The sequence below is a fragment of the Sarcophilus harrisii genome, chromosome 1 (assembly GCF_902635505.1).
Source record: "Sarcophilus harrisii chromosome 1, mSarHar1.11, whole genome shotgun sequence".
Taxonomy (NCBI): Eukaryota; Metazoa; Chordata; class Mammalia; order Dasyuromorphia; family Dasyuridae; genus Sarcophilus; species Sarcophilus harrisii.
Genome location: NC_045426.1, coordinates 231,772,039 through 231,799,589, shown reverse-complemented (window position 1 = coordinate 231,799,589; position 27,551 = coordinate 231,772,039). Strand labels below are relative to the sequence as shown.

Here is a 27,551-nt window from a genome sequence, read left to right as displayed (position 1 = left end):
CTTGCCTCATTACTTTGCCCACATTTCATCTGGGGGGGGGACCCAAGCTCAGATTTCCCAATCTGATCCACCATTCATTCAACATATCCAGCACAGAATGCTATTTGGTATTTTCTAAAATCAAATTCATCCTCAGAGGATAATAACTTATTTCCCTGAGAACAACCCAAAAAACATGCTACAAGCTGTTAAAGGCAGTTCCCATTGAACAATGATAGGAATGTCCCAAGCAATTGCACACTCAAGAGTACATGACTTCCCAAAAGGAATACATTCAAGTTCAGTTATGTGGTTCCCAACTTGTGGACTGAAGACTATGGGAATGACACAAACTTTTGGGAGAATCCATGGGCAACTATCTTCTGAAGACCCAAGAGTATGTCTTTGTAAGATGCAGGATATTATATTTTACTTATCCAAACCAGCAGCACTGAACACACTTGCCAGATGCTTTTAACCATTAATTAGAAATGACTACAAACCCACCATTCATACTGCCAATCACCTAGAGGGAAGCAGATATTAAGAGGAGGAGGAAGGCAGATATGACATAGTAGAAATAGGATTAGACTATTCCCCCAAAGAAGGCAAGTTCCTTGAGAATAGGGACTTTTGTCTTTGTATTTTCTCTACCTAGCACATAAGAGGCACTTAATATTTATTAACTGACTAATGGGAAGATAACCTGGGTTTTACTCCTAGCTGTGCTACTTCTATAATTTCTGAGAAAGTCATTTTCCCTTCTTTAGATTTCAATCTCTTCATCTGTAGAGTAAGAGAGTTGAGCAGGATGATCCCTAAGGTCCCTTTCAGTTCTATGAAAAAAGAGATTAGGGGCAGCTGGTGGTGCAGTGGATAGAGCACCAGACCTGAAGTCAGGAGGACCCGAGTTCAAATCTGGTCTCAGACACTTAAACTTCCTAGCTGTGTGACCCTGGACAATTCACTCAATTCCAATTGCCTCAGCCAAAAAAAAAAAAAAATGGAAAAAAATAATAATAATAAGTGCCTTGGATGGTGAGGATGACTAAAGCATAAAGAAAAGCAAAAACTAGGCCCTGCCCTCAAGGAACCCTCAAAGACAGCATGCAAATAACCATGGACAAATTAAAGTATTGGCAAGGTAAAATAGAGATAATCTTAGTGGGATGGCACTAACAGAACAGTAAGAGGAGATCTGAAAGGCTTTTACAGAAAGTAGGATTTTAGCTGGATTTGAAGAAAGCCAGAAAGAGAAAGGGAGTTCTAACCATGGAAGTTGGCCAGCGAAAAGGAATCTACTCAGGAGATAAAGCATTATCACTGGCTTTTACAGAAAGTAGGATTTTACTTGGGACTTGAAGAAAGCCAGGAGGAGAAAGGGAGTTCCAACCATGGAAGATGGCCAGTGAAAAGGAACCTAAAGCATTATCACTGAATGGTAGAATCTGTGGAGGGAATAAAATACGAGAACAGTAGAAAAGTAGATTGGAGCCAGTTTATAAAGGAGTTTAAGTGTCAACAGATTTTATAATTGACTCTGAAAATAACAGGGAGCTATTAGAGTTAACTAAATGGGAGGATGACAAGAAAGGAAGATAACTTTGATAAATAAATGGAAGATAGAATAGAGTGGAGAAAGAAGAGGCAGAGACACACAACTCTATAGGAGGGAAGAAAGTATATGACTGGAAAGGTAGAAAAGTGCCAGGTCGTAAGGAGCTTCAAAGGTCAAACAGAGGAAGTAGTTATCTCTCAAATCTAGTCATCTGTTACCCCATAGGTAACAGGGAAGGGTCAACCCTGCCAAGAGTTTTAAGACGAAGTCCAACTTCTTCAGCCCAACCGTTTAGACTCTTCATAATCGAACTCCACTCTATCCATCGAAATATTTTCCACGCTTCCCAACACTAATGGACTGGGCTCTTTATTGCTCTCTACACATGTCAAGTTCAGGTGTTCAATTTGTATTACTAGACTAAATCCAATTCTAGCCCCTGAGACTTCACTCATGCTGTTTCCTTCCCTTGAAATGCAAACTCTTCTGGACATCTTTACATCTCACCCTTCCCCTTAAAGACCCAGGGCTAGTCCCATCATCTAGCTTTCTCTCATTGCTCTAGCCCACAAAGATCTCCCTATTAAGTAGTTCAACATTTTATTGTCTTTTAAGGCCTTCATTGTCATTATCATTATTTGCCCACTTGGACTAACTAGAAGGAGCTTTTTCTCATCTAAGATAAGATGAGCACACAGAAAGCGCTCACAAAACAACTACTTGCTCAAGAAAAGTTCTAAGCTCTGCTAAAAAAAAAAAAAAACAAACTGTAACTTGGAAAACAGAAAAAATGAGATAGTGGTATATTATCTCAGACATTAAAAGCACAAAACAACTGAGACAGTGTCCTCCAAGTACAAAGCAAGCTAAGAATGTATTAGTCCAGATTGGACTGAAGGCCACCAAAATCCACGCTTAGAAGCCAGCAAGGTAAAAATGGCAACCTATCTTTCCAGCCTTATTAAATGGACATCATTTCCCAAGCTCCATCATGCAGCCGAACTGGCCATTTCTCTCTAATCTTTAGACTGAACCACATCTTTCTTTGCACTGACCAGGGGAGTCCCTCATGTCTGGAATGAACTTTTTCCTCAGCCCTGTTCACCTCATTGAACCTTCTCTTCCTTCGAGAGGAAATTCAAGTATCAATTTCTATATAAGCCTTTCTTGATCCTTGCTCATCTGCTAGTTTCCTCATTAATTTAACTTGTATTTTTTTTTGCACTCCTATATATATGTGTGTGTGTGTGTGGGGGGGGTTATACTGATACTCACACATACATATGCACATGTATGTCTTCCTCACTGAGTGGAATACTTTTCTTTTTTTTATTTTTTGTATCCCTAACACCTAGTTCAGTGCCAGACACTGGAAACACTTTTAAAATGCTAGTTGACTGAGGTTAACATACATATGTATTTTGCATATAAGATTAAGAAATCCAGTTAACAAAAACTAGGATGGGGAGGGGAATGACAAAAGAAACAAAGCAATTGGAAAGTCACTCAGAGACAAAAAGTAAAAACCAAGTTCTGGAAGAAAAGTTAAACTCAGAAAAAAACTGACACCAGAATAGTGCCGACATGAAGAGCAGATGGGGGCAATTATCCTGGGGCTTGGATTTTTTTCTGGAGAAGACAGCAGAGTTTAAAATCAAACCAAACCAAACCAAGAAAACTTGCATATGCACTGTTCCACACCAGGCCAGAGGAATGCTGTTGGTGGTGAAAGGAAGAAAGGGCATGTGTAGATCCAAAATCCAACCAAAATACCAGTCCATCATGAAGTCCCAGGCTCCAGCGCTATCACTGAGACCCCCAAATTCCTAGATTCTCTCAAGTAGGAAGGCCCATATGACCCTGAAATCTCACAGTCATCTCCGAAACTTCTAATTCTTTCATCTTATCTCCAACCAACCATTCAGAGTTGTATTCATCCATCAGGGGAAAACAGAATATTGGACTGGGAGTCAGGAGAAACCTGAGTTTCAATCCTGCCTCTGTTCATATACGACCAGAGGACTAGAGCCAAATCAAAATTAAACGTAACAGGAGCAGTTGGGTGACACAGTGAATAGTGTACAGGGCCTGAAGTTGGGAGGACCTGACTCTAGGCAAATCACTTAATCCTGACTGCCTCAAAAAAAAAAAAAAAGGTAAATGTAACAAAAATATATAGATTATACAGACCTAAATAAGAAATATGGAGAGATATATTCAATCTACTCCTTTGTGAAGCTGGGAGGTCCTTATATGTTACATACTAAATTATGTTTTCATATTTTTACAATATGTTGATGTATTGAGCTCACATTTTCCCCATCTTTAAAAAGGATTATTTGTCACAGGGAATCCACTCTGGGAGGGGGAAAGGAAGGAATATGTGGGATAACTATGGTGATGTAAGAAAGAGAAAATAGCAATAAAAATTTTATTTTCAAAAAATCCCTATGGAAATCCTATTTTCCCAGCCAAATGTTTCTCAAATCTATTCCTTCCTTCACATTCCCAATTACTAATCAAATAAAGCAGGTATTTATTAAGCACTTACTATGTAAGTACTGAGTCACAAATGCAAGGAGGAAACAATGTCCGCAAGCAATTTATTTAAACTGCTAAAATTAAAATTTAAATTGCTAAAATTAAATTTATTTAAATGTCTCTATTTAGAGACAACTTATACAAAACTATATGCAACATATTTGCAAAATAAATGAAGTAATCCTGGGAACAGGAGGACACTAATAACTAGAGAGTTAGGAAAAGTCTTCATATAGGTGATGCTTACATTGATCACCAGGACTATGTGCAACACAAATGCTCTCTATTCTGTGATTTCGAAGAAATTTCCAAGAAATCCAGAGGCCCCCACTGAAATTCCCTTGTAATTTACTTTATTTTCACTATCTTTCCAGCCACACAATATATTACTGCCCTTCACACATTCCACAGTGCAGCCAAAACTCCCTTCTTACTGCTCCTTATGTGGATAAAGTGCTGGACCCAGGAAAAAGGAAACTCCTTCCCAAGTTCAAATCTGGCCTCAGACACTTATTGTGTGATCTTGAGCAAGTCACTTAACTTTATGTGCCTCAGTTTTCTCACTTGTCAAATGAGCTGGAGAAGAAAATAACAAATCACTTCAGTATCTTTGCCAAGAAAACCCCAAATAGGGTCACAAAGAATCAGACAGGACAGAAATGACTGAGCAATAAAGCATATAACATTATCCATACCTGGGGCATAATTCCCTCCTTATTCATTACCTTATGAAGCCTTTTCCAATTCTTCTAATTACTTTGTATTTATTTTATCTATTCTTAAACACCAAGGTACAAGGCACTTAAACACCAAATTGTCCCCAGGACAATTTAAATTCTCTGAAGGTGGACCCTACTTCATTTAGTTGCTATATCCCCAGGACCTATATAACAGACTTATATAATGAATGCCATTTGAATGAAACCAGAATTCAAAATCTTCCCCTTACACTTAGAAGTAAGCCACTTACTTGATGTCAAAGACCCCCCCACTCTCCTCATCTGTAAAACTGGGATGATATCTACTTCAGAGGATTATTGTAAGGATTAAATAGGCCATAAATGGAAATTTTTCTTTCTCCTCAATAATATTTTCCAAATACATGTAAAGATAGATTTCAACATTTAGGAGGTTTTTTGGTTAATAGTTTTTTTATTTTCAAAACACATGCAAAAATAATTTAACATGACCCTTGCAAAACCTTGAGTTTCAAATTTTTCTCCCTTCCTTCCTCTCACCTCTTCCCCTAGACAGCAAGTAATCTAATATAGGTTAAACACATGCAATTCTTCTAAACATTTCCACATTCTTGCTGCACAAGAAAAATTAGATCAAAAAGGAGAAAAAAAAAATGAGAAAGGAAAAAAAAAGAAAGCAAAAAATAACAAAAAAGGTGAAAATACTATGTTGTGATCTACATTCAGTCCCCATACCTTCTGGATGCAAATGGCTCTCTCTATCATAAGACTATTTATTCGAATTGGCCTGAATCACCTCATTGTTGAAAAGAGCCAAGTCCATCAGATCAACATTTAGTTTTCTAAGACTTTGTACTCCAAATTTTCTCCTTCCTTTTCTCATCTCACTTCCCTCCTCCCCAAAAAAACAAAGGTTAAATATGTTCAAAAATGAAAAGTGCAATATTAATTGTTAGATTTTTTTTTTTATTCTAATTCAGAGCTGGAGCAATGTGCAAAGAGAGTGCAATTAGATTCCTACAGACCAATTTGTTGTTAATAAGAAAATCATTATCATACAACTTTTAAAGATCATAGGACTTAACAGTTTCCAAACAATATCTCACTTAATCCTGACAACAAGCCTGGTAAATAGGCAAAGGAAAGTTCATCATCCTCATTTTATTATTGAAGAAACAGACTTGGATCAGCTAGATGGCACAGTAAATAGAGCATTGACCCCGGAGAGAGGAGGACCTGAGTTCAAATCCAGCCTCAGACACTTAACATTTACTATGTGACCCTGGGCAAGTTAATCCTAAATGCCTCTCAAAAAAAAGTCATAGGCTAATGACAGACACATCTGGTAGAGCAAGACCTAATTGTCCTGACTCCAGGATCTCAATGGTCTATATGAACACAACTTGGTGAATAGAAAAAATTATGGACCTACACCCAGTGAGCTACAAGCATTTAGGGAAATTTTTCTTCCAACCATAGGCTGTTTTGATAATATAGATCACTTTTTTTTCACAGAGTTGTTGCCAAACTATTATTTTTTTTTAATTAAAGCTTTTTATTTTTCAAAACATATGTGTGGACAAGTCTTCAACATCAGCCCTTGCAAAACCCTGGGTTCCAGTTTTCCCCCCTTCCCTCACACACTCCCCTAGATGGCAAGCATTGACTATTACTTATTAAGGCTTTCTAGCCATTTTCACATCTTGCTGTCTTGCCCATAGTTATCTTCCTTCTTCTCTCCTTCTCTTCCTTCTCCATAATGATAAACTCTGGAGTCTTCCAGAAGGTAGCTTCCCTGTTATTTCCCAATCATGCTGCCCACCTATGTCACTCCTCTCCAACTTTAGAGACTACCTCTTTTGCTTGTATCTAAATGTCCATCATTTACTATAGTATCTGCCACAAAGTAAGCACTTAATAAATGAGTTAGCATAAGTGCTTTGAAGACTTCAAAGCACTATAATACTCATTATTATCATAGTTATCATTATCATTTTTATAAGTCCAGCAAGGCAATCAAATAGGAAGAATTTATTAAGTGCTTATTATGTTCTTTACGAGGCATACAATATATTATGGGTCCAAAAACAAAAACAAAAACAAAAAATCCCTGACCTTAAGATTACATTTCTCCTAAATAACAATTTAAGTTCAGAGAGAAAATTATTTGCTCTGATGCCAAATTCAATATACTAAGCATAGAGAATACAAAAAATACGATGTATAAAAGAAATGTATCATTTAACAGAATTTATTCTATTTCAGAGGGGAAACTATTCTAATTGTCAAATGATCACATATAAAATGGCATTTAGAAAATAGGCATACATCTTCACCCAGAGAGAGGACTGTGGGAACTGAGTGTGGATCACAACATAGCATTTTTATTCTTTTTGTTGTTGTTGTTTGTTTGCATTTTATTTTCTCTCATTTTTTTCCCTTTTTGATTTGAATTTTCTTGTGCAGCAAGGCAACTGTATGAATATGTATACATATACTGGATTTAACATATTTTAACATATATTGGATTATTTGCCATCTAGGGGAGGGGATGGGGGGGAGAAGGGGAAAATTTGGAACACAAGGCTATGCAAGGATCAATGTTGAAAAATTATCCATACAAGTTTTGAAAATAAAATGCTTTAGGAGCAGCTAGGTAGCACAGTGCATAGAGAACCAGCCCTGAAGTCAGGAGGACCCGAGTTCAAATCCGGTCTCAGACACTTAACACTTCCTAGCTGTGTGATTCTGGGCAAGTCACTAAACCCCAATTGCCTTAGCAAAAATAAATAAATAAATAATTTTAAAAGGGAATAAAAAGCTTTAATTTTAAAAAATGAGAAAAGCCAAAAAAAAAAAAAAAAAAGGCATAAGTGCTGATTATATAAAAATATCAAATACAAAGGATAATACAGATCTTCATACACTTCACAAAAATGTAAATGTATAATATAAGCATTTGAATGTATTTGTTAAATTTCCTATGCTTTAAACGTGCTTATCATACCACCGAAATCTTCATTTTAAAACAGTTGCTGAGCTTAATAAAATGGACATTTTGGTGACAGAATAAAAAGAAAAGAAAAAGAAATCTATCATTCTGGTTTGTCCATCCTCAGCTATCAAATTTGTCTTCCTCAAGGGCAGAATTGATCATGTCACTCCATTATTCAATAATCTCCAATGGTTCTCTATTATCTTTAGGATCAAATGTAAAGTGTTGTGTTTGGCTTTAAAAGTCCCTCATAAGCTGGCTCTGATCCACCTTTCCAGTCTCTGTATACTTTACTCCAGCCACAGACTCTATTATCCAGCAACAATAATTCCTCCTTGCTATTCCTCCCCACAAGATACTCCATTCCCTAACACCATGTGGTTTTTCCCTTCTGGTTTTCCAGTCATTTCGGTTGTGTATAACTCTCCATGACCTCACTTGGGTTTTCTTGGCAGATACTGGAGTAGTTTGCAATTTCCTTCTCCAGTTCATTTGACGGAAAAGGAAACTGAGGCAAACTGAAGCTAGATTTGAGCTCAATCTACCTGAGTCCAGGTCCAGCACAGAGTACCACCTAATTGCCCCTTCAATTCTCAGCTAAAAGTCCCACCTTCTACAAGAAGCCTTTTTCCAGTTCCCCTTAAAACTGAGATTAACTCCAATTTATCTTGCTTGTACACAGTTGCTTACATGTCCACTCTTTCATTTGATAGTGAGTTCTTGGAAGGTAGAGAGATACTTTTTAACCTTTCTTTGTATCCCAAGGACTTAGCATTGTGTCTGGTACTTGCTTGCTGATTAAGATAGTGGGCAAATTAGGATACGAGGGAGAACATCAATACAAGAAAAGGTCCAGGAGAAAAAAGACAAATTCAAAGGAGAAATCCAAAAAATGTGCAGAGGATAAGCTTACTTTTAAAAGCAGTGCATGTACTTAATTAAGTGATAAAGAAGGCTTCATGGGGAAAAAATGGCAGCTAAGCAGGGACTCAAAGGAAGGGAAGGGCTCCAATACTTCAACAGACAGATGCATTTTTGCTTTGTTTTGTTTATTTTGGGTGTGTTGGGGTTTTTTTTGAAGAGGAGAGTGAAAAGAACAAAGACAGAGAGATAAGAGAGACCAGAAAGGGACAAGGAATGGAAACTATATTGATTGCTCTGAATGGAATGTAGAGAACATGCTAGTGAGTACAATGGGGCTGGAAAGGAAGGCTGGAGCCAGCCTGTGGAAGACTTTGAACACCAGATTCAGAAATTCATACTTTATTTGGTAGGCAATGGAAGGAAGAAGAGAAGGCAGAGGAAAGGAGGAGGGGGAAGGGTAATGGGAGGGACTCTCATTCTGGCAACAAGTCCGCATTGCTGACATTTGTTTGATGTGTTGGCTCAAAAAGGAAAAATTAAAATCAAACAGCACTCAGAAAGAAAGCAGCTGATGCCGTCTTTAAATTCTTCCCTCCCTCTCCAACTTACCCTCCTTTTTTACTTCATACACCCCCCCAGTCCAAAACAATAGCCAGCTCTCAGGTCTCCTACCCACACAGCAGTAGGGCACAACTGGAAGGGGTGGGAGAAAGAGAAAGTGACATTTTCAAAAAACTCCCTCGATGGGGACGGACAATGAGAACCTCATTTCTGGAGCAAGAGGCAACTGGTGACAAGGGAAGATTCTGACTGTCCAAGGGCAATGGCTTTTCAGGAAAGATCCTCCACTCTCCAACCTTTCCCCCCAAAAAAACAAGACTAAAAGGTGGGAACAGGAAAAAGAGACTAGAAATCAATGCTAGTGCAAACTCACAAATTAGCTACACCCTCAACAAGAGAATGTCCACTGACTTCCTGTTGTCCATGCTACAGCCCAGGAACCCGAGGGTCCTGAATCCCAGCACTCCCCAGGCCTGCTTGACCTCCAAGTGGGCTTATGCTGCTGTAAAATAAATAGGCCCAGAGTCAACCACTTATTTTCATTTTTTATGTGTATAATAACAGCATCAATGCTGCCATTTTGTCAAACTGCTCAGCCCTGCCTGTGGATGAGAACTCCAAAAATAGGATGTAACTACTTCATAGTATAGAAAAGGATCCTGAAGCCAGAAGATAAATGACTGAGGCCTCCAGAAAGTTTGTGGCAGGACAGGGACATGAGTCCACAGACTCCTAGGCCACAGGTAGGTCTTTGATATATCCCACTGAAATAAGGTGTTATCAGAGACAAGGGGTGACAGACAGACAAGGGAGCAGAAAGGAGAAAGGAAGAAAAGCTATTTATGACAATATCAAATACTGGCAAGGCCTGGAAAAGGCAACTAGGCTTCTTTTAATTATTTGCATAATGGCTCTTTTTGACAATGAAATGATTCAGGCAAATTCCGATAGATGTGATAGAGAGGGTCATCTGCATCCATAGAAAGGACTATGGAGACTATGTGGATCACAACATACTAATTTTACTTTTTTGTTCTTGTTTGTTTGTTGTTTTGTTGCTTTTTATCTTTTTTCTCATGTTTTTCTTTTTGATCTGATTTTTCTTGTGCAGCATGATAATTGTAGAAATACTTATAGGAAATATATTGAATTTCTTGTTGCCTAAGAAAGGGGATGGGGAAAGGGAGGGAGAAAATTTGGAATACAAGATTTTGCTAGAGTAAGTGTGGAAAATTATGCATATATTTTGAAAATAAAAAGCTAATGTATACATATACATACATATATATACAATACACACACATATAGTATATTGATAGATAATAATTATTTGTCATCGACAGTTTAGACTTCCCCATGAAGAAATTCATGAAACTTGAAAAATACTTTTCAACCCTTTAGGAGACCTTTCACTTCACAATGGAACCTAACCTTAACTCTAATTGGAGGCAATCAACCTGTCCTTATAAATAAGTCTGGATTGCAAACTCAAGGGCAGAAGCTAGGTCTTGCACTTAATACATCCTTATCTTTGAAATGGCATTGATTTGTCGCCACCCCACAAGTGCCTGTTACCAAAATTTTTAAAAGCAGAACAGTTCAGCTGGGGGATAATATAGGAGGGGTAAGGAGGCAATAAAGGACGGGAAGGGAAGTAAGGAAGCCACTGCCATGACCAACAGCTCTAAGCTGTCTGCCAATCTATTTCCAAGAATAGAGCCAAACAAAGCCAAAAAATAGAAACAAAGTAGAGAAGAGAGCTTTTTTTGCCACTCCATTTTAGACTAAAATGCTCCTGCTATTGTAATTTCAACTGTTCTAGAGTCATCCATTTAGAACCAGAAGGTCATCCAGTTTGATTTCTTCAGGGAGAAGAAATGACATGGAGCTTGTGAGACAGGTGTGAGAGCAGATCAATTCAAAGGGAAGGAGAATGTCTAAGTCTAGATTCTGTTCATTCCCTGGGCCTGTGTATTGAATCCCTGGCATCCTAACTTATGTTCCTAAGAAGTCGTATATATCAGGTCATCCTGTGAAGATGTCAAGTCCAGAACCCAAAGATCACAATCTGTCACATCTGTGACAATCTACCAGAAGGTGGGTTGGGCTTGGGTCAGAGGTTAATGAATCTGAAGTTATGAGCATCTAGAGCATCCAGTTACCTTCCTTCTATCTATAAGAATTCTAAGTTCAATTCAACTTGCAAATTGGCTCTTAGAAAGCATTGAGTATTGGGGTTTTATTTTTATTTATTTTTTACCAAATCCATAAAAAGTCTTTAAAGTATTCTCTCCACAATTAGCCTATCTCCTGCAAAACCCTCATGTGGAACTTAATTAAAGGGGTTGGGGAAAAAAGTTCCCAGGTATACTAATAATATTAATCTCACAAGGGTTTCAGAATGAAAGTTATTTGTAGACCTTAGAGGGAAGCTAGATCGGGAAGTGGATAGAGTGCTGGGCATGGATCCAGGAAGATCAGAGTCCAAACTAGTCTTTTCTTACCTGTGTAACCCTAACATGTCACTTCACCCCTTTGCCTCCATTTCCTCATTTACAAAAAAGGGATAATTTAAATAGCACCTACTTAGTAGAGCAAGGAGCAAATGGTTGTAAAGTACTTAGCACAGTGCCTGGTACACAGTAAACACTAGTTAAAAACAGATTAAAAATCAATCTAGTATAAGAGAACAACAGCTAAATTTGATGTCAGTAGAAATCTGAGTTCCAATTCTCCCTCTCTACTAGCTGTCTAACCAGAAGCAAACAGCAACCTCTTTGAACTCCTCTGAAAATGGGGATAATTTTGCTGATGATACTCACCTCAACTTCATCAAGTAAGATAATGAACATAAAATCAACTTTAAAGCTCTAAGCATCAGCTATCATAAAATTGAGTTAATCCTATCACTGTCTTTATCATCATCATTTTGGGCCTGACACCAAGAAAAAAGTGAGAATAGTAGGGCACTTTAATAGGCCAGCAGAGACTTTCACCATCTGCCTAAAACATTTAGGAGTTCTGGTCCAGAGACAGGCAGTCCCTCCTAGATCAATAAACTAGATGGAATCGAAAGGGTTAAAATCTCCAGGCAAACCAGGCTGTGGTTTCAAGTGAACTAGAATGACCTCATTTGGAGAACCAACAGGCTGGTTTAGAAGATCCTGGCTTTGATCTGCAGAGAGAAAATGCCAACATATTGACCCACTTCTCTTTCTCAGATAAAGGCGATAAGCCCAGCAGAAAGCAAGGGGCCATTCCAGACCAAGTACAATGCTGAGAGCCAAGAACTGTGGGGTCCCAACCAAGCCAACTACCGATGTGCCACATAGTTATAGGAGACATAGTATTTTAAAACAGAACGGGGTCTTAAACACTATCCAGACACAACCTTTTGTTTTACTGATGAGAAAATTGAAACCCAGAAGTCAAGTGGCTTGGCTAAGGTCACAACAAGTTACTGGAAGAGCCAGGGCTGGATTCCAGTACTCCAGCACTCCTTCCACTATACCACATTCATTATTCCCAGAATACTAGAGAAATCACCCATCTGTGCCTCTAAAAGAAATGCTTCCTCTGTCCCATGACTAAATAGGAGATGTAGGATTTGAAAGCAATACCCAAGTATCTACATTTCAGCAGAACAGCATCAGAGATCCTAGTCATTATGAGACATTCTAAACTGAAACATGATTTCCCAGGCAAGTTAATAGGGAACACACTTAATATAGCACTTATTCCCAGAAGGAAGCTCTAGTATCTTCAACAGGCTTCATGTTGTCCCTGGATTTCTTTTTCATCTACTTTTATTTCCACACGTCATTTTAGAGTTTAAAGTGATGCTATGACCTAAAGGTCTTAAGATACTCTGGACTCTTCAATTCCAGTCTCCCTCCCTTCTAATCCATTCTCCACATAACTGCCAAAATAATATTCCTAAATCACAAGTATGACTATGACACTCCCATAATGAAAAGTTTTCTGTGGTTTCCTTATTGCCTCTAAAATAAAACAAAAGTACTTAAGGTTGCCATTTTTGAAAATTATTAAGATGACTTTTTCCTGGCTTGATTCCCATTACCCCTCTTCATGCATTCTATATTCCACCCAAACTGGCTTGCTTGTCATTTCCAGAACTTGGTGTTTCAAATTCCATCTTTATGGAATTTGATACAGGCTGTTTCCCGTGAATGAAATGAACTCCTCCTTGCCTCTATTCCTTAGAATCCCTGGCTCCCTTCAAGATGCAACTCAGATACCAACTTCTATAGGAAGTACTTATACATACATATACTCCATTAGTGCAGGGAAAAGCATTTCTTTAAATAATGATGTATAATTTATACATTTATTTGTTAACATGTTATATCACATAGTAGGTCATTAGCTCTTCTGGGTTATGGATTGTTTTTCCTTTCATCTTTGAATTTTCCTTACCCAACATAGTGTCTTACACATAATCTATACTTAAGAAATGCTTCTTGGTTAAGGGTTGGTCTACCTAATCCAAAATTTCTTAAACTGTGGATTATGACCTCACATGGATTCATGTAATTGAACATGGGGGTTACAAAATTATGATTTATTATCAGTAAATATTTGATTTGTATACCTATTTTATATACTTATATACCTGGCATCAGATAAAAATTTCTCTGGTGAAAAGGGGTTTGAAGTGGAAAAAGTTTAAGACGCCCTGACCTAATCTCTAAAGGCAGCTTTTATTTCTAATAGTGTATGGTTTACTAGTCCCATTTTACAGATGGAGAAATGGGCAGAGAGAGTATAAACAACTTTCCTGACACACAGTGTACCTGTGCAATCTGAAACCCTATCCCACCCTTCAAAACCCAGCTCAAATGCTATCTCTTTCATGAAACTTTATCTGATTTCTACTGGTGGAAATTATTTTTCCTTTCTCAAGCCTCAAAGCACATTTGGTTTGCATCTCTCATTCACCTGTTGCAGTTAGTTGCCCAACACTGAACCATAAGCTTCATGAGGTGGAAGAACACATGTGATTTAATCTATTCCCCATTTCCCACCAGTATCTGTCTAACAGCAATCTGCATAGAGGTGATGCTAAAATTATTCATAACTTGAAGATCACATCCCAGATCTCCTAGTTACAACTATTTGTCTATTTAGCATTTTTAAGTTTTATGAAGAGCTTTACTCATGATGACCCTGAAAGTGAAACTGTGCAAATGTTATTGTCCCCATATGATAGATGGGGAAACCAAGACAGAGTAATTAAGTGAGCTGTTATTAAGTTTTAAGGAGGCAATTTGAACCCAGACTTATACCAAGACATCCATTATTTCCACTATAAAACATAAAGCTCTTTTTTCTGGCACAGTCAACTTCCAAGGTATGAACAGTAAAAAATATCATGTGAGGGGAAAAGGTCTAGAAATTAACTAAAACCCAGGGAACTTTTGTCAAAATGCAACTGTAAGAGATTTCACAAATACAAAAGCATGACCACTGCTCAAATTCCTTCCTGCCCTTCAAGGATTCTCCAGGCAAGCCCTACAACACAAGCCAACTTTCAAAATCTCTCATCATCTGCCAGCCTCCATCATCTCAGCAGGAGGGGAACAGCCAAGAGTAAGCTCTAACCAGAGCTCTCAAATACAGCAAAAGAACAGTAGCCACCAGGAAATAGACTAACCCAGAGGAAATTCAAAAAAAAGGAAAGCCAAGAAAAGTAAGGGATAGGGAGGGAGCTCTGAGTGGGAGGGAGGGAAGCAGAGCTGGTCAAACAGGAAGATTCTGGGTAAGAACTAGCATTCCAGGAATGTTTCCAACAAAAGCCACCTGTGCAGAATACCAAGTAAAGGCACCAAGACCACCGCCCAGATAGCAGGCCCACAAGCTACATCCCTTAATGAAAACAGCAGTCCCCAAGTCACCAGAAAATTTCAAGTCCTCCGTAATTTGGAAGACCAATTCTTCTTATTTCACAGACTGGGCTGAAGTCTGAGAGAAAAAAAACTTAAAGAGATTTATTCATAGGCACTGAAAAACCTACTCTATGAAAGTCACTATTAGACACTTCAAGCCATGTGAGGATGAATAATAATTCAAGGTTCTTATACTTATGGAACTTACATACATATATATACATATAAGCAAATATTCTAAGACAAATTCAAAAATAAAGCATTCTCCACTGTAGAAGAGATCAAAGATATGAATAGCTTTCAAAAAAAAATTATAAGTATCAATCACCACACAAAAATGTGCTCCAAATCCATAAGTCATTGGATTTTTTTAAAGTCAAAACAAAATAGCTCTGCTTGGAAGGACTTGTATGAATTGATGAAAAGCAAAATGAGCAGAACTAAAAGAATTATTTATACAATGACTACTGTACTATAAGATAAAATAAATGCAAAAGTCTAAGAATTCGAAACTGAATGCAATGACCAATCACATCTCCAGGGGACTGATGATAAAAACACTCATCTCATCCTTTGTCAGAAATGATGGATTGAAAATACAGGATGAATATATATTTTCACACTGTTCTTTAATGCTTATTTATCATAATAAGAGGGCTTTTTGGGAAGAGAGGGAGGACAATTTTTAAAATGTAAAAAAGATCAAAAGGAAGTTCAGAAAAACAAAGCAGGAACATGTTGGAATCATCAGATCAAATTTAATATATATTTAAGGGAAACTAATTTTATGTCATACAGATTTGTAGTGTCATATACACTCCATTTTCCCTGTTCTTTGTACAAAAAAAAGTCCACATATGTTGATGTTTGTCAATTTCAAAATAATGGTTTTTTTTTTTTAAATCTCATTAAACTCCGAAATTTCACCTCATAACCGAAGATGACAAAAGATAAAAAAAACCAAAATTGGAACAGTTATAAAAAGGCAGGAAAACTTAATACCATGGGCTTGAAACTTTGAAGTAGTCCAACTGTCCTGGGTTTCAACTTGGACATTATGCAATTAAAATGACTAAGTATTTCATACCCTTTGACCTAGCCATCCCACTCCTGGGCATATTCCCCACAGAAAGTTAAAGACCAAATCAAAGACCCAGCATTTACCAATAATTCATGGTAATTTAAGGCTTTGTAGTAGCAACAACAATAACAAAAAGCTGGAGTCAAAATTATAGCAGAATGCAAACAGTTTGAAGAAGAAAAAAACTACAACAATGAATTTAATGAGATATTGTGGAGTATGAAATGATGAAAATCAAGAATTCAGAGAAACATGGCAAGATTTGTAGGAACTGATACAGAATATAAGCAGAACCAAGATCAAAATAACTAAAAAAAACAGTAGAAAGGTTCCAGAAAGCAGAAAATGAAATATACTTTATTCCTCATGGCAAGGAGGTAAAAAGATTAATAGTACACACACACACACACACACACACAAAATCTTTTATGTGCTCTCCTATTTACATCCCTCTTCCACTTGACAGTCTTTCAAATATATGAATATAGTTCTAATGTATGACACCTCCAGCAAGTCCTCTCCAAGCTATACTATACAATCCTAGTCCCAGAAGTCCTAGGATCCTTGAATTTAGAGGTGGAAAGCACCCCAGAGATCAAATAACTTGTTTGGGGAAGGAATGGTCAAGAGAGGCTTCGTGAAGGGAGTCAGCAATAAAAATAGGGTTTTAAGGATAGATAATATTTCAACAGGTGGGGGTCTGGGGAAAGTGCCAGGAATTAGGACTGAAAGTGCTAATTAAAAGATGGGAGAGCAAAGCAAGTTAAATGAACAACATGAACTTGTCTCAGAAGGGATGGGGGAAGTAATGGGAGACTGCATTACAGACAGGTTATAAAAGGCCTTGGATGACTAAGAAGTCTAGATTTGGGAGCTAGAGCCCTAACTAATCATTCTACAATTCCATGTTGTTGTTCAGTTGCATCCAACTCTATGACCCTGTGGAACCACAGACTGTCAATGCTGTCCATGAGGTTTTCTTGGCAAGGATACTGGAGTGGTTTGCCATTTCCTTCTCCAGCAGATTAAAGAAAACAGTTAGGAAAAGTCATGTCTTCTATCAGACTCATCAATTCCCCTCTGATCTATTCTACATATCACTGCCACTTGTCCAGGGTCACACCGCTAGTTAAGTATTTAAGACCAAATTTGAACTCAGGTGTTTCTGACTCTAGGCCCAGTGCTCTATTCACTAAACCACCTAGCTGTAATTCAAAAATGAACTTAAAAGGGGGGAGGAGGGGGAGGGAGGGGAAACACCGGGGCCTGGAATTGAATACTGGCTCAACCAAAAAGTGACTCACTGAGACACTAAACATTAGAAAACAAAGAGAAGCAACAAAGTTGTTTGTATAAAGCAGACTTTGTTGGTTAAATTTTGTTGACTCTGCCCCCCTCCCCTTTTTAAAATTCTTTTTTATAGGGGATAGTTTTCTGGGAAGGGTAGGAGATGATGTACAGTAGTAAAGACAAAGATAGTTTCATTTTTGCTTTTGAAGACCTAGTATACATAATGTAAGTTCTTAATATGCATTTGTTGAAATAAAAAGGAAGGAAAGAAAAGAAGGTCAGCAACAGTAAGCTGCACAACTACATCCTTTGCCCAAAAGACTGAGCTATTTCAACTGCAACACAGCAGAGTTCCAAAGAGTCATATCTTCTATCAGACTCATCAAATCCCCTCTGATTCATTCTACATATCACTGCTAAAGCAATCTTGTTGGTACACCATGTCAGGCTAAATGGTGTGCTCAAAAGGGCACTGGATTTAAAGTCACTTTAACCAATATGTATTAAGCAACTGTGTTCCAATTAGATGTAAGGCAATTTGGTGGCCACAAGGTATACAATAAACCAAAATAAAACATTCTCTGCCCTCAAGGAGCTTCTGTCTCTATCTCTGTCTGTCTCTTTCATCTGGGTTTTGGGCCTTGACTGCCTGGATGATCTAGGCTATGTCCCTTTACATCTGTGAGTCTCTTTATGGGACGGAAGAGAAAAAGAATTCTACTGGCCAATTCAAGGTACTTGAAGTCACTATATATTTTTGTCTCGTGAGCCAATATGGGAGGCTGGGAACCTATTGAGGAAATACAAATAATTAAGAAAAAAAAACTGCTGGAGAAAAAAAAATTTAATAGGGAGGAAAGAATTTTTAAAAAAATCTGCAGGAACAACTTCTATGTCTCCTAAGACAATGGTCAAATAATATCAAAGTCCACAAATTCTGTTTAAATGTCCACTGAATTTTTATAAGGCATTCTCAAAGCAAAATTGGGAAATGGGTTGAAGGAAAGAAAGAGCAAAAACGCTAGGAGGAGGCAGAAGGGGAACATTGATTTAGGTCACTGAGTGAATAGAAGCTGAGTGAAGACCAAATGCAGAGGAAATTGGGATTGCTGGCAAAATCACTGTCTCCCACTTTCAAGAGAAAAGCCTTCTGAAAAAAAATCTCAAGAAGCCCAGTCTAATCTCTCCCAACACAGAAGTGCTATCATTTCAGAAAAGAACAATCCTAAATGTTCCCTGAAGACTTTAATGTTTCTCTGAGAACCACAATTCAACTTCTTAAAGAAAAAAAGGTATTTTAAATGATCAGAGTACTTTCCGGATACCATTAATAACAGTTCAATAATTCAGATAAAGTTGAAAGTAGAAAAATATCTATGTGCCAAGTACTTTGCTGTTTTGGGAATACAAATAGAAAAAAAGAGAGGTAGTCCCTACTTTCTTTCTTTCTTTCTTTCTTTTTTTGCTGAGGCAATTGGAGTTAAGTGACTTGCCCAGGGTCACACAGGTAGGAAGTGCTAAGTGTCTGATGCCACATTTGAACTCAGGTCCTTCCTGACTTCAGGGATGGTGCTCTATCCACTGCACCACCTAGCTGCCCCAGTAGTCCCTACTTTCAAAGAGCTCACATTCAAAGATGGAGAGACAATACATAAAGGAAAATGTGGCTGCAGGGCACTTGGGAGGTCCTTAGGTACCAGTGGCATTCAAGATATTAAGCCCTGGCAATCCTCAATTTTGCCAAAACAATTAGAGTTGGTAACCCCAATTATTAGTAAGTCTTCCAACTACATCAAGTCAACAAGTGCTTATTTAATTTAAGTACCTTACTATGTACCATTGTGAACTAATCAATGGGAATAAAAAGAAATATAAAAGCTGGTTCCTACTCTTTGGAAGAGAATACATTTAAGTGAGAGAAACAAAATGCAAACAATTATAACACATATACAGAAAAATTTGAGACATTAGATGGAAGGCACTAAAATTAAGGACTAGAAAAGGCTTGTTGTAAAAGGTATAAGTTTAGTTGAGACTTGAAAGAAGCCAAGGGCAAGAGATAAAGAAGAGGGAGAGAATTGCAGACAGAGGAGACAGTTTTATTCAGTGAAAAAGCCATATGATTTTACCTAATGTAAGGTTACACTTTACTTGTTCTCATATATATTCTCATTATCAAACTGATTAAAATTTAAGCACTTATAATATTAAAAAAAAAAAAAGCCACCAAAAAAACCTGTCAATTGTTTCTCTGATCAGACTCATAAAATTCTCTTTATAATGGTTTTTCCCCCATAAAATAAAGGATTTTGCCCAAGAAAAGTTTTTCCTCACTTTCTTTGTCTTCTCCATAAATTCTTTATAGATCTTCACAGACTGAAGTTAAACTTACTCATGGTGTCCCTTACTCAATTGAGAGAAGGACTCGTAGAATATCAATTACAACTTTTACACTTATTGTTTGTTTTTAAAGAGCTAATAATTTTCTGTGACCTATGGAGGAAAGGTTTTTGAAATAGATATTACATTTTTCACCATGGTCAAAAACTTTTCAATCCCCTAAAAATCATTTTGGAATATATGAACTCTTCATCAATATTGAACATGATATATAGATATCATGACTTAACAAACTTTTAAATAAATGTAGCACTAGCAACAGTAAAAATAAAAATAATAATTAAGTAACAATATACATAATGCATTTAAAGTACAAAAAAATTGCACGTAATTCAACAATGAATCACAATTCAAATTCAAACAAAGAATGAATCCTTCTGCTTATAGGTTGTATTACTCTAATTCTGTTTTGACCTATTGATTTTTCTATATCTGTACCCAAGTTGGTTGCAGTTATAGGTATATTACCAATATTTTAAACTTCTTATACCTTGTCCTCTTAACCTAAAGGATTCTACATTGTTCTAAATTATTTCATCATTGTTTTGAACTAGGGTCCCCCTCAATTTAGCCAAAGTTATTGGGCTTTTTCTAAGAAACTACTTTCTCAGCATTTCTCTGTACTGATTGGGGAAATAAGTTTGGGTTTCAACATTCAAGTTGCTACTTCAATGTAGCAGTTTCTTTTTAGCACCTTTTAATAGTTCTTTTGTATCAAGCAGATGATGTCTCATTTATGCACAGAGTCTCTGTTCTACTTCACTTTTCAATTCCTTCTTCAAAGGAGGCATCTTACAATAGAATTTTTCTATCTAAGAAAAGTCTGCTTCATTTTTATTCCAAAGATCCTCAGTATACTCTGATTGCCAAAGCCTTTCTGCAAAATTTTTTCATCTTTCTTCAATACTTGATAACCGGGACCTAATACCATGACTTGCTTCCAACATTGGTTTTCTGGACATCAACTTCCACTGATCGAAAAATTCTCTTCTCAATTACATCTGACATATTTATGATCATCTAGCCCACATTTGTAACAGAAACCATTTCTGTTGTATCTTGTGGATGTCCTTGGATAAAACTGTTGGGATCTGATGATTACATCATTCTACTAGACAACCTCCATCCTTGGCTATCTTCATTTTCCAATGCTGATTCTTTGGAATTTAACTTGTCATACATGCTGAATTTCAAGTATATTTATCATTAAGATGGCCATGCAAGCTCACAGTCATAATAAAAGATAATTCTATTTCTTCATTTGTACTGTCTTGATGGTGGTCTTGCTTCAAGCTGTTTATTCTCTTTTTCTCAACCTTTTTTTTTTTGTTTGTTTGTTTTGTTCTCAACTTTTGTTCTCTTCTTCAATCTTACAAACAACAATCTGTCCATTTCCCCACAAAAATTTTTATAAACATTTGTCTTCAAATCCACATTAGGATTCTTTTATTGTACTTCTCTCTACATGAGAGAATGTTCTAATATTAGTCAGCATTGTTTCTCCCTCCTGGGAATCCTTTGCAAGGATATATTGTACACTCATAATCTCCCCTATATCAATGCTACTTTCCTGTACAGGTGAGCTCTTCTTTTCTTACTCAAAACCTTTTTCTGATCCCCTTTTCCATTCCATTCCAGTCAACATTCTTGACTAACTCCTCTTTGTAAGAGAGTCTATAAACAAGTATTGTTTCCTATTGTTAACATGTCTGGCATTTTTCAATGAATAAATTGACTCCCCAGACCTAACTTTACAATGAATCACTTTGCAGTCCCCCCAATCCTCTATACTTTTTCTAAGTTTGCTCCTAAAATTAGGCAACTACTCTAAGTTCAAGCTCAAAAATAATATAACATTGATTAATATAACAATCACTGTTTTTAAGTTAGTGCTAACAAATTTACATTTACAATGTACACGGCAAAAGTAATCAATAAATATACAATTTACCCATGGAAAAGGGGGGGGGAAAATAAATACCAGATATAAGGACTCAAGAAGCTGAACATGTAACAAGGTTATAAAGAGTCCCATAACCAACTTCAATTATAAGTTACACCTAAACCTGGTACTTCACTCATTCACATATTTCATTTTATTATTCTGAGTTCTAGGGTGATACAAGAGTGTCTGGATATTTTTTAATTAACAAAATTATAACTTCTTTCTCAATATTATTTAACAAACTGGAAAAACCTTATCTCAAACATTTTTCCTATGTACTAAATTCCTTCATCTCTTTATGGAAATATGTTTAAAAGGATTGCACATATTTAATCTATATCAGATTCCTTGATGTCTGGGGAGGAGGAAAGGGAAAGAGAGAGAGAGAAAAATTTGGAACACAAAGTTTTACAAAAATGAATAGTAAAAACTATCTTTACAGGTATTTGGGAAAATAAAATACTATTAAAAATTAAAATAAATATTAAAATTACTAAATAAGCAATTAACATCATCAATAATTACACAAAGATAAATAATTATACAGACAAAATGTTTTACTTAGAAAGTTCATAATCGGTTATTTTACATCTTCACTGTAACTGTGGGTGTCTTCTTACTTCTGAAAACAGTCTCACCATTTAATTCATTCAATGAACCAAGCTCTTCAAGAATTTTCTTCATCCTTTTTGAAAAATTAAGATTAAAATAGTTCTATCAAGAAAAGCCTCTCCAGGTTTTTCTTTCTTTCCAATCTTGAATAAAAAACAATCTTTTAGCTTCTATCAATAGTATAGAACCTCTAAAGAGAGAATCTCTCCATCAAATACTCAATATAATGTTTCTTCGTTAAAATAAGTTAAAACACATATATTGGATCACTTGGCATCTAGGGGAGAGGGAGAGGGAGAGGGAAAGGGAGGGGAAAAATTAGAACACAAGATTTTCTAAGGGTGAATGCTGAAAAGTTTTAATTTAAAAAATAAAATTAGTTAATTAAAGCTATAACATTGTTAAATATAAAAATTAATTAATTAATTAAAACACTTTTCCGAAGAAGTTTTTCCTCACCTTCTTTCTGTCTTCTCCACAAACTCCTCATAGCTCTTTACAAATCAAAGTTAAACTCACAAACATTCTCTCTCATTCCACAGGGAGAAGCATTTAGAACTGTAACTCTTAAAGAGACCATAACAGCTTCTATTGGTCCCTTAGGAGGGACCCTTGAAATAGATATTATACTAACTTTGATAATCTTGAGGTATAACACTAAAGCTCCCCAAAAAACTTCCTCCTCACTGATGAAAATAGGATAACCTATAAAGTTAATAGATAAATCGGATACAATACTTCCTCCCTTCTTAAAACTAAAACCAAATTCCCCTTCTCAATAAACTTCAAAGGTTCCTTATTACTTCTAGGATCAAATATAAATTCCACTGTTTAGGATCTATAACCCTTCACAACCTAGCCTCAACTTATCTTTCCATGATAATTATACACTGATCAACTTCCTGGACTTTACAATCCAGTCAAACTAGCTTTCTTGCTGTTCTTTACAACTAGGGCATTTTCCCCAGGACATACTCCATTTCTCTCCATCTTTATATCAGCTGTTCCTCATGGCTGGAATTTACTCCCTCCTCACCTTTGCCTCTTGGAAGTCCCTTGATGCTTCCAAAAACTCAGCTCATCTTTCACTTCCTACAAAAATCCTTTCCTGAACTCCCAGCTCCTAAAGCCCCTTTCTTCCCCCAATTTATCCCCACCCAAATTACCTTGTAGTTATCTTTTACAGAGTTTTGTCTTTTATGTTATTATATGTATATTCTCTTGTGACATAATATAAGCTAACTGGGGGCAGGAATGGTTTTATTTTTTTTTTCTTATCACTCTTGCATCCAGGACAGAGCCTACTAGGCACTTAAATGTTTATTGATTGATTATAAGAACGATGACTACTAATTCACCTTTCTTTGGCAATAATCAGTCAAAAGCTATTATAAGAAACTAGGAGCAGTGTATAGACAGAGTCAAGAAGGCTTAAATCCAACTTCTGACACTTATTGTTAACTTAATCTTTGTCTTCCTCAGTTTCCTCATCTATAAAAGGGAGATATAATAGCACTTCTCTCCCAGACTTGTCATGAAGTTATCATAAGATAATATATCTAAAGTACTCTGTAAGCCTTAAAGTGATATATAAATGCTTGTTATTATTAATATTATTAAAGAGGTACCCCAGATCATTTCTTCCCTCTCAGTCATTCCCAATCTCTCCCTTTCAACCAGCTCCTTTATATCTCTCCAATCATGTCTTTCCAGATATAAAAATAACTTCCCATGGCTTTTCCAGCCTTTGCCAGCTACCATTCCGCCTCTCCCTCTCACTTCAGATACTAAATTCACTGGAAAAAACTATCACTACCAAGAGCTTCCACTTCCCCACTTTCCATTCTCTCAACTCATCTGTGGCTTCAGTTCATCGAAACAGCTTTCTCAATGGTTAACTCCTGGCCACCAAACTCAATGACCTTGTTTCAGTTCTCATCATCCTTTATTTCTCTGACGCATTTGCCATTGCTGCTCATCCCCACACTCTCCTTGTTTTCCCCTTACTTTAATAATCATTTCTACTTACTTGTAATCTCCCCAATCTTCTCAGAGACAGAGAAAGAGAGAGACAGAGACAAAGGGAGAAAAAGAGAATAAGAGGAAGGAAGAAAGAAAGTGGGAGAGGTAGAGAGGGAAAAAAGAATAGGGGGAAGAAAAAGAAGAGAGACAGAGAGACAGAGAAACAGAAACAAAAAGACAGAGATGGATCCAAGGGTCAGTTCTTGGTGCTTTTTTATTCCTCTCCATCCAAATAGATGCATTTACTATAGTGAATTTGAAATGCTAAATGAGTCCTAAATCTTTAACTCTGGTTATCCATATTATTATTATCTCTAACTCCAGTTCTGACTTATTCTCTTTCTCCACCTCATCATCTCTAACTGACATCTCCATTTGTCTATCTACCATCTAAACCACAATGTGCCCCAGAATTCATTCATTCAGAGATCATGGCTTCAACTTTTCTCTCTATAACAGCAAAATTCACTCATCCTCACTTGTTTGAAACTTTGGGGCTATATTTAGCCTTTTTCTCCATCTCATATCCAATTAGCTACCCCCACCCTAATGATTCCACCTCTTCAACATCACTTTGTATTCACCCTTTCTGATTCTTTCTATTCTTATCAGACTAGCACAGGTCCTCAGTATTCCTAACAGACCTACTACAAAAGACCCTCAATAGATAGATCATCTGCCCTAGAAGCTCTAATCTATCCTTCATATCAGTACCAGGAAAAAAAAAAATCTTTTTTACATCTAATTCTGGTCATCTGTGCTCAAAAATCTTAAGTGATAAAAAAATAAAAAAAATTTTAAAAATCTTTAGTGGTTCCTATTGCTTATCTTTTTGAGTTTGCTTTTAATAGTTTTTTAATTGTCCCATGAAGTCACTGGCTTTTATTTCATCCTTTCTAATTTTCAGGGTATTTGTTACTTGACAAGTCCTATTGCTTGTCAAATAAAGTTCAGATTCCTCTGTCTGTCCTCAATAAACTGCCAACTTACTTTCTAGTTTTTTTTTTTTTTTTTTTTTTTTTTTTTACATTACTCCTCTCCTGGGCTTTAGGCCCCCAGTCAAACTGGACTACTCTCTCTCTGATCTACCAACTTGCACTGTGTTCTGCCTTGGCTGAAAGCCTTTAAACTGTCCTTTCCTTCTTTGCCTGCTGATGACTGATCAGAGTCAACCCAACATTCTCAACAAAGCCTTTCCTGATCCCTCCTTCCCCTTCACCCCTATCTTCATCTTACCCTCGAAAAATCATGCATTGTAAATCTTGCTTTGTAACTTAGTGAATTATAGTTATCTGTTCTGACCCTCATTCCCCTACTGGACTCTCAGTTCCACTGAAGGCAAACACAATGTTTTACATAAAATCTGTATCTTTCCGATAGTCAGCAGATGCATAGAGAAGGTGCTTAATAAATGTTTGGCACATAAAGGAAAAAATGTAAACAAACCAATCTTACTTAGGAACATGGTAGAATTTTTTAAAAGGTCTCCCTCCATGCTTCCTGGGTTCCCCCATCTGCAACAGGAATTATAACTAGGTCACTATGACTGGAATGCATGAAAATGAAGAACAACAAAGTTTGCTACCAGATCCCCAGGCTAAATGGATACATTTAATGGGAAGTTAAATGGGAGGGAGGAGGAAGAGAAGAGAGAACATAGGAGAGAAGGTCAAAGACAGTACTCACTACAATTTATAGGCAGGAATTTATAGGAGACAAGTAGAGGACTCAAGGCTTCAATTAATACAAAAAAATAAAGCCTTACACCACCTCACACAGCTATTAAACCACAACATTTCTGTCAGGCTGAATAGGAAGAGCTCTGATTGAACTGGAGAATCAGGAAACCTAAATTCCACCTGAATGTGTGAGGCTGAACAGTCACTTCTCTATGGACCTCAGTTTCTCCATCTGTAAAATGAAGGAAGTGATCTAGAGCATTCCTACAGTCTCTTCCAGCCACAGATTTCTCTAAACAGAATATCTATGAACTGGGTCAAAGAGTAGTTTCCTCCCTAGAAGAAATCTCTGGCTCTCACTAACAAAGATGCCCAGGTTTTGAATCAAAGGCAAGCCCTTCCTCACTGAGATCTTAGAAAGCAATCCCTGCTGGTACTGGGGGGGTTAGAAGGGGGAGAAAAAAGGGAGGGGGCAGGGGAGAGACCCAGGAAGAGACAGAGGATGTGTTTGAAGGAAACAAAGCAAACTGGGTCAGACAGGATCAGAATCTCTACACTGGGCCTGATTCCTCTTCTCTTTCCACCCTTTTCCACCCTGTGATCAGGGCTGATACCAAAAGTCCAACCTCCCCACCCCCAAACACTGACTCTAACAAACCCAAAATGGGCAAGTGGTTTGTTTTCTCAAAAGTAATAAAAATCAAGCATTTTTTTTTTGAGTCTCACATACACGAAACCAATCCCCAAAAATCCATGAATCACATCACTAAGCTATGGGAACAAGAAAGGATGTTATTTTTCAGCATACTTCAGGATTCTCCCTTTGTCCAGACCCTGTCTATCAATTACACTTCCCGCTCCTCCTCTTTCCCCCACAAACGCATATTTTTTCTGTTACATTTTTTTCCATATTAGCCTTGAGATTTCATTACCTCCCCCAGCAATGTCTGACATCTTTTCCATAATAGGATTGTAACCAGGCCATTAGAACTTGGGATGGGTGGGGGTGCTCCAGTATCACCATTTGCTCTCTATTTCCCCTTCCCCCAACCTCCCCCCAAATCTGTGTTTACTAACAGCTGTGAATGCCACGGCCTGGCCGGTTTATTTACATACAGACGGCGGTAATACTCAGAACAATCTACTCAGTTTTTTAAACTGATTTTTTAAAAAATTAAATAAGACATCTGAGAATGTAAACTTCCTCCGAGAGCAGAGATGCAGTTAATTACAATTAAGACATTTTCCTCGGTTGCTTGGCGATAGAGATATAGATATGTAACGACTTTGGGTTCTTGTTGGCATTTTTTTTTCTTTTAATTCACTCTTTTCCCCTCTTAGGGAAAATCCCAAAGCCATTTTGCAAAAACACAACCCCCTCATCCACTGGCCTCCTTTTTCCCCAAGCTCTGCCATGGTG

The 27,551-nt window shown here is 37.1% G+C and overlaps 1 protein-coding gene across 9 annotated transcripts in view; it reads right to left on the bottom strand.

Annotated features, from left to right (window-relative positions):
* Positions 1-27,551, bottom strand: part of MPRIP (myosin phosphatase Rho interacting protein) — a 223,608-nt gene that overhangs the window by 194,333 nt on the left and 1,724 nt on the right. The window lies entirely within an intron of this gene.